This window comes from Suncus etruscus, chromosome 10 (assembly GCF_024139225.1).
Source record: "Suncus etruscus isolate mSunEtr1 chromosome 10, mSunEtr1.pri.cur, whole genome shotgun sequence".
Taxonomy (NCBI): Eukaryota; Metazoa; Chordata; class Mammalia; order Eulipotyphla; family Soricidae; genus Suncus; species Suncus etruscus.
In genome coordinates this window covers 107,640,270-107,660,088 of record NC_064857.1, presented here as the reverse complement: position 1 = coordinate 107,660,088, position 19,819 = coordinate 107,640,270, and the positions used below count along the sequence as shown (strand labels likewise).

The 19,819-nt window shown below is 36.2% G+C and overlaps 1 protein-coding gene across 1 annotated transcript in view; it reads left to right on the top strand.

Moving 5' to 3' along the window:
• Window positions 1–19,819, top strand: part of POU6F2 (POU class 6 homeobox 2) — a 593,519-nt gene that overhangs the window by 275,589 nt on the left and 298,111 nt on the right. The gene's annotated exons all lie outside the window — the stretch shown is intronic.

Sequence of the window (19,819 nt, the reverse complement as noted above, 5' to 3'; positions counted from 1 at the left end):
AAAAGAAAAATATTGTCAGCAACAAAGTGATACTGATAGTTTTTAGATAGGATACATTGTGGGTGATTGTCTTTCTTTTTAAAGTTTCTATATTAAAAAATCCAATTACTTTTATTCATGAAGGTGAGTAATTATCTGAGGATCATCGTTGCAAGTAATGGAACGCTATGAGTGTGGGTCTATTTCTTGACTTCCTAACCACTTTTTTCAAAAGCATCTTTTAATCTGAAACTAAAAACAATACACCCACAAAACAATTCTGTACATTGATTATATATGAGCAATACTGAATATCAATAAAAATAAGCCTTACTGTACTTGAATAAGAATAAGACAAGGAGGTGGTCATTGTGCTAAGCTAGTGATCCCCACACACAGAGTGTTGTATCCCCAGAGGCATCATGAACATAAGAGCTGAAGTATAATATCACTCACATAAAGGGTGCGCCTTACACAGATTAGAAAAATGGATGCTGGCTTTTAGTACAGTATGATTTCTCAATCTAGTGTGTGACTTTCGGTCATAAAGGCTGATATTAAAAATACCTGTATATAAATTCATATTTGCAATCTTATTCAGAAGAGCCCAACATGACACGCCATACAGTAATACCAAATCTACCATAAAGAAGTTGTGAAAAGTTGTTGCAATGTGTCTTACTTTGGCAGTTTTTCAAACCTCTATATCTCTAAGGCTTCAGCTTTTTTATTTAAAATACCTGAAGAGCTGTCCCGCAGTACATTATTCTCGAAGCAGGCATCACTGAGGCACTGGGCCATGGATTAAACTGGAAGCACATGAATGAGAAGTATGACTAGTATACTGTGTATTTAAGAGATACTGTCAATGGAATAAAGCATTGTCAAAGGATAATGGTTTCCAGCTGCCACATAAATGTCAAAGCAAAGCCAAAGCATTTATTTTCAAAGCAAAAGGCAGGAAAGTAATGTGAGCCCCAGTTTGCACATAATAATGTTGTAAATCCATCAGGCCTCTTGATGGCATTCAGGGATGTGTCTACACTGGTAAGTGAAAACTGGATTAGCTGCCTACCCTGCTCTTGGAGCTCCTTTCCAAGATGGTTGAAGCCAGAATGGCTCTACAATAGAAAACTTGGGCTTAAATGTTTCTTACTCCATTAACAAGGACAAAAGGCAGTGAACTGGTTGAGTCCATTTTTTTCTCTGCAACTATGATGAAGAGGTCTTCTATATCTGTGGGAAAGGGAGGTAAGGGCAGGGAAGTGGGAGAATGGAAAACATGGAGGTAGAAAATGTTACCTCATTCTCTCTGCCCAATGTTTAGCAAATGGCAAGCTAATCACTTTTGTCTTCTCCTATGTTTCTAAGTTTTGCAGGGCAGAGTCTCAGGAAGAGGTCTAGAATACCTCAGCCAGATCTCATTTTCTCCCATGAAATGTGCATTTTACAAGTGCTTACTAGATATTTATGTGCCAAGCACTCCCTGCTAACTAGCAAGGAGGCTACTGCAATAATCCTAGAGAGAATGGATTCTGGTAGCAGGGATAAAATAAACAGGGACTTATTGAGAAGATAATGGCAAAATAGGTTAATAGTACTTAGTGAGAGGTTGAATGTAGAGGAATAGGAGGAAAGAGTATGAGGTGGGGATGGAGGGGACATAAGGTCCACCTGATTCATTTGACATGATTGGTTCAAGTTTCTGTGAAAAATTAAAACAGAAATGCAGGTAGTCAATGGGATATACATGGAATGAAAACTCAGAATGGGATTTATTTTGGAGTTTTGTTGTTTAAATTATCAATACTTTTTGACTATAGAGAGCTGGCAGAAGCTTCCAGGGTAGACAGGTCTATAAAAGGAATACTGACACTGGAAGAGGACATTGAGATGGAAGACAAGCTCCTGGCAAGAATGATGGTTTTGTAGCAGATGAAACTGAGGCTATTGTAGCCCTCTCCTTTGGGAGTTCTCTCTCATTGGACATAATCTATGCATATCCACACACACACACACACACACACACACACACACGTATGCAAGAGAAAAAGCTTTTGATTGCTGCTTACTCCTTATATAGCCAGAATACAACAAGGAGTTAAAAAAAAAACTGTATCTGTCAACTTGATTTTTATCTTCCAAAGACATGCCAGGTTTCCATGTATAAAGAAGCTATTTTAAGATCTTGTACATAAAAGCTTTAACAGTGTTTGCTTTTTTGCTGAAAAGTAACTCAATTGATTTAAATCTCTTATTTAAAAAATGTCAAAGTGAAAATGATTGCATTATTTTCCCCTTTTTTCTTTCTTGTTAAACTGTTGGGTCATAACTGTTATGCCCAAACAGTATGTTATACTTGACCCTGGTGCTATAATCTAGTTTATATAAACATAATTTTAATTGTTTGAAGTAATTTATCCAGGAAAAGTATGACTTGTTATAAGCAAAAATAATCTCGGAAAAAGTTCTACATTAGTTATTTTCTTTTTATCTTTTTTCATTTCCCAAATCAACTGTGTTGACTAAGCTTACATCCAAAACGGGAATGTTGCATTGGTTAAGGATTTTATATATATTTACATATATAATTTATATTTATAAATATTATATTATTATAATATATTTATATAAAATAAAAAACAAAACTAAAATATAAATATTAGTATGTTTGCCATTTGTCACTGGATTAGAATTAGCACTCTGTAGTTCCATTAACATGTTCTTATGTGTGCAGTTCCCTTGTGTGCCATTATTTTAGAAAGTCTTAACAGAACATATAAATTCAACATTTGACATAAGATAATTTGAGATAGCTATGTTTGGAAAATAACTCACATGGGACAAAGTTGCATTAAATAAATAATAGAGATAAAATTTATACTTCCATATATTTCAAAGCTAATGTTGCTAACATACAATAGAATGGTAACATGAAGTCACAGTGCTATAATTTGATTGATTTGTTTTGACAGCAACCAAATAATTGAGAGTGAAAGGTGTCAGCACAATAGAATATTGTATAAGCCATATTCAGAAGCCAACCAGGCAGCAGCAGCACTAGAGTTTTATTTCCTTTGATTTGGTACTGGTACTCCCCTCCAGATTATTATGAAACTATGAAAGGTACGTGACTTCCTCAAAAGGGAGACAGGAAAAAATAGAAATGGAAGTTTGTCAAAAAGTTGAACAATGGATATAGACAAAGGGATCTAAGATGACTACAGCATACTGGGCAGGTTTATATTAGTCTTTCCTTCTTGGCAGTTGCTGCTTTTGTGCATTTTACTTCATTTTGAAGATTCTTAGGGAAAATACCATAGTCCCTTTTTTAGCTCTTCCAGAGTGGATTGACAAAGAGAAGGGTAGGCGTGGCACCTTCTTTAGACCCCAGAAAAGCATTTATTCCACTGAAAACTCAAATGCCTGCAAAGAAAAAGATTTGAGGAGCTCAGTTCATATAGAGATGAAGTGGTCAGGGTAAAATTAACTAGAAGAAACTCCCTGCTCATAGAGAACCCTTAAGTACAGTGTCTAATAGGATTAACATGGACCAGTTTCAGCTCCAGCACACAATTTGCCAGCTGTATTTTCTGGACAAAGCATTCAACTATCTGATACTGTTCTCCTCAGAGATTTAGGGGGGTATTTTAATTTAATTTAATTGTTTATAGGCCACACCAAGTGGTGCGCTGGGTTTACTCCCTGTTCTGCACTCAGAGATCACTCATGGCAGAGCTCAGGGGTTCAGATAGGGTGCTGGTGACCAAACTTGGGTGAAATACAATTAAGGCAAATGTCCAATGTCTCTCTGACCCCTTTTATATTTGGGGCAGTGTCACACCTGTCAGTGCTTAGTGGTTACTCCCAATATGTACTCGGGAATGAATCACTTCTGGTGGTGCTCCTGGTACAATATGGGAAGTCAAGAATTGGGCCTACAGCTGCAACAAGGCAAATACCCTGCTCTCTGTACACTCTCTTTGGCCCCCTAATGATTATTTTAAATGTGATGATTTACGGAACACACTTGGTATAGAGTGATGATAAGTTACTTTTCATTACTACAAACTGCAAAATCCATTGAGGTAATCCTCAATATATATGTCGTTTTGGGCATTGAGATGTGGCTCTTTAAAACTGAAATGTTTTGTAAATGTAAAAAAATACACAAACACAAACTATCCCAATAATGCCTTTATCTTACAACATGTTGAAATAATATTTTGTGTATGTTAAGTTAGATTTAACATATTATTAAAACTTTCACTTTTTTTACATTTTAAAATACAGATGCTGGAAAATTTAAATAATGTATGTGATTCATTTTTGCAGCACAGATTGTATTTTGTTTAGGACTGACAATTCTTCTGGCCTGGGTGATCTTCATAAATCTCATATATTTGCAGCACTGATTAAAAGCTGTATTTATTTAAAAAAAAAGTAAGCATAGTTAGGACCAAGGATAGGACTCTAAGAAATAGAGGATATGCCTTACATGTACAAGGTGCCAGGTTTGATCTCCCTCACTCTATTGTTTTCTAAACTCAGGACTATAGGGCTAGAGCACTAAATTAATTACTAGATTCTCATCAACAGAATCAGTAGAACAGAGAATGGATCCTGCTCCCTACCCCCTCCACCTTCTCTGTTGAAACTTAGTAATTGCTTGGATTTTAATTGCTTGATCTATACAGAAAAAAAGAATACAACTTTTTATGAGAACATTCCATTGATCAGGAGATGAACCTTCCTTTTCTTGTAAAATAGTTATATTTTACATAATCTGACAAAGAATCTATATTCCATATAAGCAATACATATGTACATATATGACTTAAATTTGGACTGGAGCTATAGCAGGTAAGGCATTTGCATGTAGCTGACCCTGATTGATCCTAACAACATCACTACAAGGAGTGATCCCTGAACAAAGAGTAAGGAGTAAATCCTGAGCATAACTGGATGAAAATCAACAGAAGGGGCCCCCAAATTCCTCATCACCATTTAAGAGATTCAAAAATGAAAAAAAAAAAAGAATGCTTAAAGATCCTCTACTTTCCCCCACAGACATCCATAACATGTCATTCCTCCAAGAAACAACCACTATTTCAAGACCTATATTTATAAATTTACTGTACATATACATTTAAAATTGTACCATATATTATATATATATGTATGATTTTAAATGTATAATAAACTCTTTAATGGTATCATACTACAGACATTTTTAATGTTTTTAATTATTTATCAATTTAGCATTTTTGCCAAATGAAGTATTGAATAGAAGTATGCTTTATAAAATATCTGGAGAAAATATAGGCAAAATTATAAGCTGAATGAATTACGAAAAAAATTGAGATTCATAGAACTTCTATAAACATTTTAATAATTTACTTATTTTTATTTTATGAAGAACCAGTACTGCTAATGTTATAATTTCAAGCGTTATTTTATGTTTTTTGTTTAGGGATCATATCTGGTTGTAATTAGGGCTTACTTCTGGTTCTGTGCTCAGGAATTGTTCTGGTGAGAAACCATATGCGGTACTGGGTCTCAAATTCTAGGCAGCTGGATGAGATGCAATGCCCTACCCGCTATACTATCTCTAGGTCTCCTACTATTTGAGTTTTTAAGCCATATATTTTTTAAACATATGGTTTGTTTTTGAGTTAAATTCGCTTTTTTTGTTTGTTTGTTTTTGGGCCACACCCGGTGATGCTCAGGGGTTACTCCAGGCTATGCACTCAGAAATAGGTCCTGGACTGGAGGATCATAGGGGATTCTATGGATAGAACCAAGATCTGTCTTGGGTCAGCAGTGTGCAAGGCAAACGCCCTACCACAGTGCTATCGCTCCGGCCCCAGCTTTATCATTTTTTTTATTCCACATCATAGCTTGTTGATTGTGACTCATCTTCTATGTTTCTGTTGACCAGTATTAGTTTTTTCTTTATGTTATTGTATTTACAAGTTTACTAACTTCCATTACATATTGAAATGTATTGAAACTTTTAGTGAATGTGTCTGAGGGGAAATCTTTTGCATATTTTATAATGCTCTTTTTCTACATTTTATCTTGTTCGTTTGGGTTGTTGCTACACAACAACTTAGAATTCTTAGTTAATAATAAGAACTAAAAATTCTTAGTTTAATTCTTAGTTAATAATGCCATTTTTATCAAATGAAGAAATTGTCTATTCTTCCTTTTTTATGAGACTAAAAATGATCAGTTTAATTGTCATCACTTCTTTTTAAAAATACCAGTGCTAATAGTGGTTAATTGTAAGGCTTGGGCATGGGTTTTTTTTTTGAGGGTGGGAGAAATGGGGTCTATTCCCAGCTGGTTTCCTGACTCTGTGCTTTGGGATCATTCCTGGTGAGGCTTGAGGGAATCATTTGATGTGCTGGGGAACAAAAACCAAATAGCATATTTTTTAAATTACTAAAGATTCAGAGATTAATTCTGAAGAAGCATTGTTAAAAATTAATAATGGGGGGCCCGGAGAGATAGCACAGCGGCGTTTGCCTTGCAATCAGCCGATCCAGGACCAAAGGTGGTTGGTTCGAATCCCGGTGTCCCATATGGTCCCCGGTGCCTGCCAGGAGCTATTTCTGAGCAGACAGCCAGGAGTAACCCCTGAGCAATGCCGGGTGTGGCCCAAAAACAAAAAAACAAAAAAACAAACAAAAAAGAAAACAAAATTAATAATGGGGGGGCGAGAGATAGCATGGAGATAAGGCATTTGCCTTACCTAAATAAAAATAAATTTATAATTGCCTAAATAAAAAAATTTTTTTAGCAAAATAAATTATATGGGGAGAGTAAACTTGGACTGTTTAACTGACTGTAGTATTGAGATATAATGATGCAATCTTCAAACTTGTATAAATGCAATAATAGATGCTACCTCTGCAAAAAGTTTTCTAAATGATTCTAAATATTTGATTTTGAATCAGTTTAGCTGTATCAGGAACACGATAAAGAGCATGAGGAATTCCTGATGTACCAACCCATCAAATTCTAGCATTTTAATCTTCTTGCCATATTTTATTTGCTTGTAAATTACATATAACATAAACTTTACCACTGCAAATCATTTATCAATGTCAGTGACATGAAGCATATTCTTCATGTCATCGTGAAATTAATAAAGCCTTTTAAACCGTATGCAAACCCTACATACTTTCATTGGTAACTCTTACCCTCCTACTTTGAATTCCTACAAGTCACTTTAATTTTATCTTCTATCTTACATACGTCTTATAAGTGGAATCTGTGTCTGTCCTTTTCTCATTGTCTTTTTACACTTATCCCAATGTCTTCAAGACTCTGACACATTGTACTAAACATTTGAATTCCCTTTCTAAAATAGATACTAATCCATATAATGATTGTTATGACTTGTTATGTCTCCAGCCATCTGCTGATGATTAGATTGTTTCCTCCTTTTAGCTATTTAGAATAGTGCTATGGTGAACATGGGTGCACAGATATGTTTTTTACTTTTACTTTCAGCATATTTAGGCATATATCTAGGAAGTAAAATTGCTATTCTGTATTTACATGATTAAGAAGTGCCCTTTTTCACAGCTACCATTTTTACCAATACTAAACAGGGGTCTCAATTTCTACCTCTTTACCAATGCTCATTGTTATCTGGTTTTGTTTTTAATTTTTGAAAGTCCATTCTAAGGGTGTAAAGTTGTGAAGTGGCATCTCATTTGGTTAAAGGAACTTTTTTCAGTGTGCTAGAGGGGAGAGTTTCTGTGTGGTTTTTGGCCCACACCCAGAAATGGCTCAGTGATTGCTCCTGGCTCTGTGTTTTGGAATTATTCCTGACCAGTGCCCTGACCAGGGCCAGATATATATATAGTACAGGGGATCAAAGTGGGATTAGCCATGTATAAAGAAAATGTTTTTTGTTTTGTTTTGGTTTGGTTTGGTTTTTGGGTCACACCCGACAGTGCTCAGGAGTTACTCCTGGCTCTAAGCTCAGAAATCGCTCCTCGCAGGCTTGGGGGACCATATGGGATGCCAGGATTCAAACCACTGACCTTCTGTAAACAAGGCAAACGCCTTACCTTCATGCTATCTCTCTGGCCTCTAAAGAAAATGTTTTAATGTCTGTATTCTCTCTCCAAACTCAAAGGAACATTTTTAAAGAACAATTATTAATCATTCCTAATATCACAAAACTTTTAATAACAGAAAATAACACATACTTTAGGTGTGTTCTTTCTGTTTTAAGACTTGCAACGGGTAGCTATTTTAATTAAAATTTTATGTAAATATTGTGGCTGTATTTACATAATTTTTTTGGTTTTTATGGGTTACTCCTGGCTCTACTCTCAGAAATCGTTCCTGGTAGGGACCATATGGAATACCAGAATTTGAACCACCATCCTTCTGCAAGGCAAATGCCCTATGTCCATATTATCTCTCTGGCCCCTACTTTTCCTTTATTATTCTTTTTTTTGGTTGATATAGTTGATCATATATATATTGATCATATATATATTGATATAGTTGATCATAATATATTTGTTTCCAGGGCCCAGAGCAGTAGCGCAGTGGTAGGGCACACGGCTGAACAGAAGACTCACAACTTAGAAGCATCTACTGCTTTACTTTATCCTAACTAGCAACTTGAAAATATAATTTATCAGCCACATGAGAAAAAAACTGTTGTTGGGGAGAAAACTAACAGTAATTGACCAGCCATCAGATCTGTGAAATGCAGAACTCACTTAGGAAGTTCAAAAAAGGGGGCATTCTCACCCCATCACAGACTTTCAGACATTTTAGAAAGTGTTCAAATGAGCCAAAAGTGCAATTCTCACTCTAGGATGGCCTCCTGAATATTTTAGAATATTATGGGCTCATGTGACAGTGATGTGACAAATATAGCATCTGTCAGCTTTATTTTGAAAATAAGAACTCTAAGCACTTCTCCCCTAAGATATTTCAATACTGTCTTCAGTTACAAATAAATATCCTTTATAATTTATCACATCGTGTTGACTTTATTAAGTCATTTTGAATATGTCTTTTGAATATTTTATGTGTATTTTCTTTAACAGCTATAACTCTTTCTAAATATTCTTTTACCATGAAGATTCTACCCACTTTTTATCTTGTCTTCTCTTTGTGAGCTGTTCAATAAGGAATTTTGATGGAAGAGTCCCTCAGTGAAATGCTTATGATTGAACCATGTCATGGGGATTGTTGGGCTTGTTCTTATGGCCCCCATATGTGCCGATAATGCCACATGGCATTCCTTGTTTGCATAGGCACATTAAAATGGGAAAATACTATGCATACAAATAAGTTCTTATCTAATAGAGATTGGAACACATAAATCTTGTAGTGCAATGGGACCTTACAACCTGAACATTGATATAATGACCTGGCACAGATCTCAGAAAAATGGGCATCCTCCATTCACCCCTGAACCAGGGAAGCTATTCACGAAACAACCAAGGTTTTTTATAACAACACCTGGAAGTAATCCTCTACCAGGGAAGACCCTACCACTGCTCTGACATCGACCTGCTCAAAAGAGACTTCCCTTAATACTAAGAAGACTTGACAACAACAATGACCTGCTTACAGGACAGGGTTCTCTGCATTGACCTTTAATTGTGAGGTGAAACAGGAGGATGCTCTGCACCATCCTGACTGAAATGTAGGATATGCAAATTCCAGGATCTTTAATACAGAAACATGATACCAACAACAGAGACTGTGTGAAAAATCAAAGTGTATTGGCACTACAGACAATGACCTGGATTGAACAAACTAGTTTGCCTGGAGCCTAGAGTTGGTCTTATGCCAGGAAACTTCAGGGGTAGGGTCCCCTTGTATTTAGGCCAAGGCTTTTCCTTTCCATGTCCCTCATATTTTGGTGGGCCTATGCAAACAATAATTGCCACTCTAACACCGTTTTTACTGTGCTCATTTGACTCTAATCCTTAAGAAAAACAACCCACTTAAACTGTTGAGGTTAACTTAAACTAATATGCATGTGCATGGAAATGTAAAAAAGTACTTTAAGGAGTTACATAAGTTTTATGGCTTTATATTGCTTTGTGTGCTGCTAAGAAATATTATGTACTGCAATCTGGGGACTTGAGGGACAAAGTAATTGTGTATGGGTTCTGTTTTATTTTTCTTAATGTTCTTTAGCTGAAAGTTCAAAGTTAAGATATCAGCAATGGGACTACAGAGAATTTTGTTTATGGGTGATTGTCCTTCCACTGTAACTTTTCCTTGTCCTCTTTCTTTGCATCTTTGTTCTCATAATTAAAAATAAAAAAAATTAATTTAAAAAAGGTTGGGTTTTTTTTTTTTTTGATTTTTGGGTCATACCTGGCAGTGCTCAGGGGTTACTCCCGGCTGTCTGCTCAGAAATAGCTCCTGGCAGGCACGGGGGACCACATGGGACACCAGGATTCGAATCAACCACCTTTGGTCCTGGATCAGCTGCTTGCAAGGCAAACGCCACTGTGCTATCTCTCTGGTCCCTAGTAAGTCATTTTAAATTAAGTCATTTTGTACTTTCTAGGTCTAAACCAAACTAATTAATTAAAAAAGAATGTAAATTAAATTAAATTTAAATTAATTTAATTTAAATTAAATATTAAATCATAATATTTTATATTCTCATGATATCACAGATGGGTTTATTTCTCAGATGACCTTAGATTCCTAAGTCTGTATTCCTCCTATCTCTGAAAAGAAATCAGAATGCCAACATGTGTTCCTCTCAACAACATAAAATTTCCAGATGCACAGCATTCACAGAATTATCTGATATACAAGAACTCTATTTCAAAATTGGACTATAAGGTCCCAATCCTGTATTAGTATTAGATGTGTATGTCTTCTGTAGCCCTCACAATTGCACTTTATGTTGGTGCAAAATGTTGCCATATTTGTTCATTTTGGCATGGCTAATGTTTGACCACATGTGATTCCATGCTTTAAATATATATATATATATATATATATATTCATATAAATATTTTTAGGGGAAATATATGGATGCCTGTGTCTCGTGCCAGATTTTAATGTAAAATTAATTCCTTTAAGAAAGGGATTTTTAAAAACACAACATTTTTCTAATGTACATTAAGGACGTTGGAGAAGTTCACTGAAGCATATGCTCTGAGCTTTCAGGAGCAATCTGTAGTCAGGCATTTTAAATGAAAATTGATTTGTGATTTACATGGTCAGTGGAAAGAAAATTAACTTATGGAAGGTTGTAATGAAATATTAGACAAGTAAAAAAGTAGATGGTGATCTAGTGGAACTAAAAGTCCCATCTGGAAGAATTCTGTGACATTTTTACATTTATCTGGTTTCTGCATGAGTTGTAATGTTAGTGGTAATTTTATGGGACTGAACTGAAATAAAAAGGGTGTTATCACAGATTGCCTACAATATAGAATTGTGTTCAGTGGAGAGGCCTGTATCCTTTTCTCCATTTTCCTATAATATGACTCATTGCACTTTTTTCAGCTACTGTTGTTGAATGCATTCAGCCCTTTACTTGAGGTTATTAAAGAAGAACATCAAATGCTCACAAATACAATCTAACCGCACATTTAAAAGCAACACCGTAGTTTCCCCTTAGTTCTGCATTGTTTAGGTAATGGCCAAAAAAGAAACCTTTAAAATGTACATGAAAGAAAGTTCATTGACTATAAAGTTTTTTTTACCATAAACCATTTTTATCTTAAAAGTGTGATTAACACCTCACCGAAGTCTAACCCATGTTAGCAGAATGACACATTTACATTTTCTTAGAAATAGGTCATTCAGTAGTATTTCATATTTTTCCCCTATTATTCAGTTTTGTCAAAGCAATCACATTTGCTTCTGTCATCAGAGCCCAATGTTTTAAGTAGAAAAAGAGATGATTCTTCCCTCTTTGTTGGTAAAAATGTCTACCAGAGTTGTCTTTATGCATTTGAAAGGGAAGATTGTTATGTAGTTGGTACAATTCCATATTTTACTTTTACTGTACTAGACAAATGACTATGATTTCTTCAAAGTAGTTATTTTTATGAATTATTATACCTTAAATAACAACTTAAATATTTTGAACCTGTGCTAAGCATCAGATATAGCATTATTTGCCTTAGAATTTTCAAAATCAGGCTGGAAAGATAGTAGTGTTTGCCTTCCATGTGCCCAACCTGGATTCAATTCCTGGAACTCCCAAATTTCACAAGAAATGTACTTTGAGCAGAGCCAAGAGCAAGCCCTAAACTCTGCTGGGTGAGCCCTCAAATAAAAAATAAAAAGAATGTTAAATCCATGTTTTATCTCTTTTTTTTCCACTTCCTTCATCTCTTTCTCCACAAACCACATCTAGGCATAAGTATTACTGAAAAATTCTAAAAATTAAAGTTTTTGTTAAGTTGATACTGACCTGTAATATATTTAACTAAATTCCCTAAGTATGAGATAAACTATTTTGGAATTGGAGAACTTTTTCTTATTGTTTTCATCAAAGTATATTTTATTTGAAGTTCTTCAATTTTATATATTTTTATTTATTTTCAATTTTATATTTCTTTCAAATAATAAACTAGCCAGTTATTTCAGTAAGATAGAATTGCATTACATTCATTTCAAACAAATTTGTAATTTCCTAACTCTTGGTGTGGCAGTGCAGTTCGAAGGGGACTTGCAGTGCATGAAGACCCAGGTTCAATCCTTAGCACTTCGTATGGTCCTCTGAGAAATTGCAGAATTACACCTGAGCACAGAGCCAAGAGTAAGCCCTGAGCACTGATGAGTATGCTCCCAGAACCCTTCTCCCAGCAGAACAAAAGTCAGTTCTGAGACTCCACCATAGTATTGATGTAATGATCTGTGTGCCTTCTGACATTAGTATTGTTTTGAAACTTCCTGCTTTAACCTTCAGCTTGGGTTGAGACTATAAAATAGGCCTTGGGACATTTTTCTTGATGTTTCTGTATTGTGGGTAGTGGAAAAAGGTGGAGAATTGGACAAAAAAAAACTGTAGGAGGATGATAAAGACCTAGACAACAAATAATCGATCAATCAATAAATAAATGTGTGGAAAGATGATTATTTTGTTTGTTTTTTCTTTCTTTTTCTCCCTGCATAGGCTCATTAAGTATTGGGGATATTATAAAGGGAATTCCCTTAGCCTAGGAGTTACAGGGTTTCTCCACCCCTGAAGTATACTGTCATGGGATTAACTGTAGACTCCTTGCATGATCATTTACTCTCCCCTCGGTGCTGTTGTGGTGTATGGAAGATTTCTGCTCTGTCTTAGATGGTAAAATCAGACCTCTGTATCTAGAGATTATGGTGACTGTGCAGCTCAAGGAATGGAGCTTATGATGGAGTCTTTCTTTGTGGTTCTAGGAGTTCTGCTTCTTCAGTGTCGTTTTAATCCATCTTCTGTAATTGGTGGTCTTGGTCATTATGTTGCTCCTAGGATGGAGCCTGGGATAAAGTCTTTTGTTATGTTTCTGGAAGACCCGTTCAGTTGCGGGTCAGACCTCTGGAGTTTGAGATATTGTTTGTTGAATAGATCATAGACCAAAAGCTAGGCTAGAGCTTTTCGTTGCTGTTGTTGTGTTGTTGGTCCCGGGATTTGTACTGTCGAGTTCTGGTTGTAACAACCAGTCATCTGTATATAGCGATCTTGGCTTTTGCTCAGGTGACATGTTTTCTGATTTTGTCTTATCGTTTCTACCTTAATTTTTTATTTTTATTTTTATTTTTTTCTTTGGTTTTTGGGCCACACCCAGCGGTGCTCAGGGGTTACTCCTGGCTGTCTGCTCAGAAATAGCTCCTGGCAGGCACTGGGGACCATATGGGACACCGGGATTCAAACCAACCACCTTTGGTCCTGTATCGGCTGCTTGCAAGGCAAACGCCGCTGTGCTATCTCTCCGGGCCCTCTACCTTAATTTAAAAAAAAAAGTTTTTTAACTTACAAGTTGCTTTTGGAAGTTGGCCAGAGTCCACCACCCCTTTTTTTTGTTAATAAATAGGTGTGACTTAGTGCTTCTATCTTTTAGGCCTAATTTTTTGTTGCTTCACTCAGGGAAAAGCTATTAGGCCCCCACCAAAGTGTCCCCCAATGTCAGATGGTGGGTGCTGATGTAGTATTTAAACAACCACTTGACATTCATCCTGCCTGTCAGCTCTGCTGTGTGTTCAGTTCATAACATTTCTAGGGGAAAGGTCACAGATCTGTCACCAGCAGTGTTTGTGGCACTGGAAGAATAAAACTGGGTGGTTAATGATAGCTACAGGGCAGCCCACATAATCATACGATACCTCTGAGGTCAATATTCTGTATTGGTTTTCCATCCTGTCCATCTGAACCGATATTCTGAAGTAAATGTAATCAGTAAGTACTTGCAAAATGAATCTTTTAGAGACATCAACATTATAGACACCAGAGATCCTAGAAGAGATGCTAAATGGATCTTTGAGTTTGTAATTGCAGCCCAGGGAATTTTTATCCTAATTAATAGCTGCTAAATGAGGGACCCCTGCTCCTGGGCCCATAGATGGGCTCACAATTGCTCTTCTGGGAATGTCTTTTGGGTTCTCTGCAGACAAAGTGTCAGTAAACAGACCTTGGGGACTATGCTCAGGCACTAAGACTCCTCCTAGTCTCCCTCTTTTCCTAACCACAAGAGCATCCCTGGTGATCAGATAGTCACAGACCACAAAGTGGTGAGAAGTGATTGTGGAGAAGGAGATCCGATTTAGCCCTTAGATCCTGTTTAATCAAAACACCCCAGCCACCCCCCCCCAAAATAAACATATGCTGCTCCCAGAGGTCTGATACAGCGATTCTTTGACATTTGCTTGGTTATGCATAAAATGTTTAAAAGAAAAAAGCAATGTGTGTAGTCAGCCCTATTTTAGTAAGAGCTGTAAGCATTCACTGTAAGAGCTGCCCAACCAAACTCTTGTCTGCAGAAGAGCCATAGGGAAAACTGGTAGCAAAGCCATGTTGCTTCTGATACTCTGATTTGTTCTCTCCATCAAGGCCTCTGCCTTTCCTCCCTCCCCCAATTATCATCAATATCCAGGCTTCTATATGTCTCTGTCACTACTTTTAGTCCAAACTTTCTCTTGCAAAAAAGAAAAACCAACAACAGTGATTTTGTTTCTTCTCAGAGAGCTCTTTCAGAAACAGGAGCTCTTTCAGAAACATTTATAGGAAGTAAAGAGAAGGTCCAAGCACAAGCTAAATTGACTTGAAGGTTATTTTGGAAGGAGAAAACCTTTTCTATCATGTGGCCTAATGCACTTGACTAATGAATGAGATATTATTGATGACCTGATTGTCATCTTTAATTCTTCGACTTATCTTCATACAAAGGCTTTATCCAAAAAGACTCAAATGTTATCTATCTAATGAGTCTGGTATACTTGTCTGTTCAGAATTACTTTATGCTCAGGTGTTCCAACACCCTGATTACCCAAAACAAAAGCATTCCTCAGCTTCCTCTTTCTTTTTCACCCATCCTCCCTTTTTGGTTAGCCTTTTATTTATTTTTGAAAGTTTTAATTGAATCACTATGAGATTCAGTTACAAAATTGTTTATGATTGAGTTTTAGTCATATGATATCTGAATTCCTTCACCAGTGCACATTTCCCTCCATTACTGACCCCTTTTTTAAAATTTTTATTTAATTGAAACCATTGTGATCTACAAAGTCCTTCATAATTGAATTTCAGAGATACAGTGAATCAGGGCCTTTCTCACCACCAGTGTTGACCTCCCTCCCACAATGTTCCCAGAGTCCCACCACCCTTTGACCCCTGGCCTGTCAGTACAATAGACCCATTTAAGATTAGATTGTTATAGGTTAGGTCTCTTGATTCTATCAAATCTTGATCGTTGTTGACTTTGGCTTGAATACTTAGTTCTGTCCTTTTTTCCTTTACTAATGCTCCTGAGACCACTTGGCTCTGGCCATCATATTTTCTTTTTTCTTCTTAATTTTATAGAAAAATGCAGAAATAGGTGAACAAAAAGTAATCTATGTCACAAGGTTCAATGGAAAGGCAGGAGCCCCAATTTAAAAAAGAAAAAAGAAAAAAACAAATAATAAGAAAAAAAGGGAAAGGGAGGGGGTGGCAGTTTTTTTGTATAGGTTAAGCAAACATTAGGGAAAATAGCAAGGAAAAACCTTTGGCTTAAAAACAGGGAGACCCTACTCATGAAGCATTTTGCCATAACACAATTACAGGCTCCAGGCATACTTAGTTGTCTAACCCCGAATCTTTCTTCATAGTCTCAGGAAAAGTTCTCCTCAATCACGTTTATAGCAGTCAGATTTCTGTAATTAGAGATCTTGGTTTTTGCACAAATCCTGTCAAAATCAGGGTGTCACAGAGTATCTTCTGATTTTATCTCACCGGGTTAGGTGGAGATGCAGGGAAACCTGCCCAGAAAGCAAGTTGTTGCTGTTTCCAAGACACTTAATCAGACACTTAATCACTTTGACATGTGAAAGTCCACCTAAACTAGATTGACTTGATGGGTACTTTTGTCTTCACTCTATTTCTCCCCTCCCAACTGGGATTTGAGTTGGTGCATAAAGAGAGGTTTAGATTTGGTAGGCCAGGAGACTATGAGGCTTCAGTTCGATCCCCCGGCGTCCCATATTGTCCCCCGCGGCAGGAGCGATTTCTGAGCACATAGCCAGGAATAACCCCTGAGAGTCTCTGAGTGTGGCTCAAAAACCAAAACCAAACAAACAAAACACCCCGAGGATTGAAAATTTTTCTGCTATCTTCTCAGACCATAGATCATTGAAAACAAGTGAATTTCAAGTAGACATGTTAAAGTAACGTGTTAAAGTTACAATAGTAAACAATGTTAAAACCTAGAAATTAAACAGTTCACTAATGAACAACCAGTGGATCAGAGACAAAATCAAAGAGGAAACCAAAAAAGGATTCCTGGAAACAAATAAGAATGAAGAAACAAATTATCAGCATCTGAGAGACTCAGTAAAAGCAGTATTAAGAAGGAAATTTATAGCTTTTTACAGGGCTGAAGAGATAGCATAGAGGTAGGGCATTTGCCTTGCATGCAGGACAGTGGTTCAAATTCCAGCATTCTATATGGTCCCCCTGAGCCTGCCAGGAACAATTTCTAAATATAGAACCAGGAGTAACCCCTGAGTGCTGCCGGATGTGACCCCCCCAAAAAAAATTTATAGCTTTACAAACATTCATCAGAAAGGAAGAAAAAGTTAATGGCACATCTTAAGAAATTTGGAACATCATTGATGAGAAGAGTGCACTGGTGAAGTATGGTGTACATTGTATTACTGAAACACAACAATGAACAATTTTGTAACCACCATGCTTAAATAAAGTGGGGGAGAGAGACAGAGCGAGAGAGAGAGAGAGAGAGAGAGAGAGAGAGAGAGAGAGAGAGAGAGAGAGAGAGAGAGAGAGAGAGAGAGAGAGAGAGAGAGAGAGTTTAGGTTTAAAGGGCCCAGGGATCACAAGGCTAGAAAACATCAGACTCCATGCTTTTCTCCCTCTTGACTGTTTTAGTGTTATAATTCTCGAGGCAATCCTGATTCCAACCCACTCATCAGGGGTCTTGGTCCCCAGGGAAGACAAACTTTTTTATACTGAAATACACAAAAATAATTTTCAGTAATCCTACAAACAACAGGTATGTTTCAACACATAGAAAAGATAAGTGTATTTATATTAGGGATGGATCCCTCTAGGTCATACTAAGAAGCAGAAAGCTAAATAAAAGGGCAATCCAAAAGTTGGCCAAATCTCCTGGCCCAGAGAGAAAAGTCAATTTACTGTAATTTACAGTCTAGGAACAGTTGCAAAAATATCGTTTTAAATATAGGTAAAGGCATGACAGTCACCAAATATTCTAAGGAAGGGCCTTAGAATTGGACAGTGATGGTTTTCTTCCTTTAAAATCCATTCCCTGCACTTTTGAGAGTGTCTTTGCTTGTTCTCTTTTCTGAACATCCTGAAGATTGCACTACTCTACTCAAACTTAGTTCTCATTGATTATATGAGCATTCAAACTCATCTCACTTTAATAGCAAGCATTCTCAGAAATATTTATTCTTCTTAACTGTGTATAGTAATCAGCTTCATAGATTTTCCCAGGTAATACAATAGGAAGGAGCTGGCTCTGAGTTTAAACTTGAACTCCTGACAACCAGAAGGCTCTTGATTTCTCCAATATAAGGGTACATTGACCTACGGAGTCATATTTACCTACATTGGTTTGACAAATTTTAATTAGCTTTGAATGATATGAGATGTTAAAGATGATATTTAGCTGATTCATAATACTGGCATGCTGACAAAGTAGTAGGCATTGCTTCAATGCGGTTTGGCACTACATCAATTAAACTGGATAAAGTTAATTATCTGGAGCAACCTGAAAGCTCTTAATATTAAATTTCTTCTTCCCATGGAAATGGAAGAATTTGCAAGTAAAATGGAGCAAACTGTTTGGGGCTCAATAGAAGTCTCAGAACTGTCTCAGCTCCTTTCTTCCTGTGTGTATGTATGTGTGTGTGTGTGTGTGTGTGTGTGTGTGTGTGTGTGTGTGTGTGTTGTGTGTTTCTAGCAATAGAACTCAGGGTGTCTTGTATTTTCTGACGTTCTTGAAATTAATAAGCAAAAGAGTGGTAATCAGTACTGGTCATTATGCTTAATGGTGTTATATTTTGTGCTAAATCTCTGCCCAGTAGATCATTCTGGTAAGAAGATAAATTGGAAATGATGTGTAATTAAATCTGATTGAATTTACAATTGCAGAGTAAAACTGTGTTCGGGTCTAGAAATGGCCTTAAGAAAAATATTTTCAAAATAGTTTGATTGAAAGTGGAAATAATAGGGTGGGGAAAAAAAGAAAGTGGAAATAATAGTTTGATTGAAAAATCATTTCAGTATCCTTTATAGTTTTATAGGCAGTTGTGTAGACTTTCTGTACATAGAAAGAAAATTGTCTGAGAAATGGAGGAAAATTCTGGAAAAACAACATATATAAATATCTTATTTAATTGTCCCCAAACTATGGTGTTTATTTGATTCTGCACTTTCAAACTTGATGAAAGTTTGGCTATATGAAGTTGAGTACTATATGTGCTTTGTAAGATTCATTTATAACTGTGTTCACCAAACCCAAGTTTCTTTGCCTCCTGGACACAAAACCCTATTTTTCCCTTTTACAATAAAATGACACTCGGTTACTGATCCTGTATTAAAAAATATGGTACAATGAGAGATGTTTCTCCAGGACTGGTTCCTAAATTTTTGTCCCCTCCAATCTACTGCATTTTTCCCGCCCTCCTTTGTGGAAAATCTATAGGAAACACCATTGCCTGAATCTGAATAACTTTTAGAGGGGCTTCCCCATTGCCCCTCTTGGAAGCTAAATTTAAATAAGGCAAAAAATCTTTATTGCATTTTGTCATTTAGAAATTAAGGTTGTTCCTTGGAGCAACTGGTGTGTTCTAATAATATAAGCAGAGTGTGTATAAGTTGGATTTGATATGCTCCCTAAAATCTTGTTCATGACTTCTACATTATACTACAAATAAATGATTACTAAAATTTTTGAAACAAATACAAATTATGTTTTGAGAAATAGATATATTTATGTCTATAATATTTATCTGTTTCTCCTGGGTAAAAAGTCAAAGTACAGATTTTTATAAAATGTACAATGTAGTTAGTTGCCAATAAATACTGAATTTATTACAGCTTTATTGAAAAATCAAAATGTTTTTCATATACCTGCTCAAGAGAGCACAATAG